At 41.4% G+C, this 1,438-nt stretch overlaps 1 pseudogene; it reads left to right on the top strand.

The window, feature by feature from the left end:
• The first annotated feature begins 378 nt into the window (after window positions 1-378).
• The window catches only part of LOC101660320, a 2,468-nt pseudogene continuing 1,408 nt past the window's right edge, over window positions 379-1,438 (top strand).

Genomic DNA, 1,438 nt, shown 5'->3' with positions numbered 1-1,438 from the left:
TGTTCTTAGTCTAGAATCTCTACTTAGAACTTTTCTCTTTGGGTGACCCTGCTGGTATATGAAATGCTAATGACATGGTCTTCAGCATCACAGGAACACATTAGCCACCACAGTACAGCAAACAGATAGACAAATGGTGCATAATTATGACAAGAAGCCCCATACATCTCACATTTGGTATGATTTAGTAGATTATTTGGGGGGTCTGAGAATGCTCAATTTTTCCTCATATAAATTAACATTAATTTCTTTATCACTCTATGCTATTTCAGCTTATAAAACATTTCAAGAGCTCTATATGCTTTGGTTCCTGGTTGGTGGTTCCTGGTTGGTGCTTCCTGGTAGCAGCCGTGGCACATCACAGTTAATTGACATTCCATGATGCTTGGTGGTTTTGAGACTATGGAAGTATATGAAGATGACCTTTATCATGAAGGATCATCTAGTGAAAGTGTCGATAGCAAGGTGGAATTTCACCTCTACAGCCAAGTACATTATGCCCAAGGTCTTGCTAATGTCAGAGAAGGGAAACATGAAGAAATGATCTCTGAGAATTCTGAATTACTGAGTAGAAAACCAAATCAGCAGAATCTAATTGTTGTTTCTGATAGTGAGGTCATCCAGCTGTCAGATGAGTCCGAGGTCATCACTTCGTCTGATGAAGATGTATTTATAGATGTTAAAGAAAGAATACTGAAGTACAGTCACAAGAAGAGACCCGGGGTACTCCTGCTTCTCTTCATTCTAAGGAGTTGGCTGATAAGAAATATAAGAGGAATATTGAGAAGCCCAAACCTGAAAAGAGACCAGGTATGCTCCAAGAAGTCATGATTATAGAGGCCAGCTCCAGTGAAGAGGAAGACAGCAGCATTTCAGAAAGTGATAATGTGGAAAGCTGGATGCTTCTGGGATGTGAAGTAGATGATGATATCCTTCTGAACCTTGTGGGATGTGACAGTTCTATTCATGAAGCAGAAGATGGTGTAAACTGGTTCATCGGTGACAAAGACATTGAGGCCCAGATATGTCATAATAGATCATCTGGAAGATGGACCCAATGATATTATTCAGCCAACAAAAACATTACCTTTAGGAACTGTGATAAATGTGGCCATTTGTCAAAAAAACTGCCCCCTTCCACAAAAAGTCCACTCCTGCTGCCTCTGCTCAGAGAGAGGACACCTCCAGTATGCCTGTCCAGCCCGCTACTGCTTAGACTATTCTTTGCCTATGTCTTCCAGTAATAGATGTTTTGAAAGATCTTCATGGAGAAGATGATGTGCCTGATGTGATATGATAGGCCACTATGCTGATGCTTGCCCAGAAATCTGGAGGCAGTATTACCTAACGACCACACCAGGACCACCTAAAAAGCCGAAGACCCCTTCTAGGCAATCAGCCTTAGTGTATTGCTACAACTGTGCACAGAAAGGTCACT

The sequence above is a fragment of the Echinops telfairi genome, unplaced genomic scaffold (assembly GCF_000313985.2).
Source record: "Echinops telfairi isolate 266 unplaced genomic scaffold, ASM31398v2 ScPeMD7_7423;HRSCAF=8461, whole genome shotgun sequence".
NCBI classification, from domain to species: Eukaryota; Metazoa; Chordata; class Mammalia; order Afrosoricida; family Tenrecidae; genus Echinops; species Echinops telfairi.
This window is presented reverse-complemented; position numbering and strand designations above follow the sequence as displayed.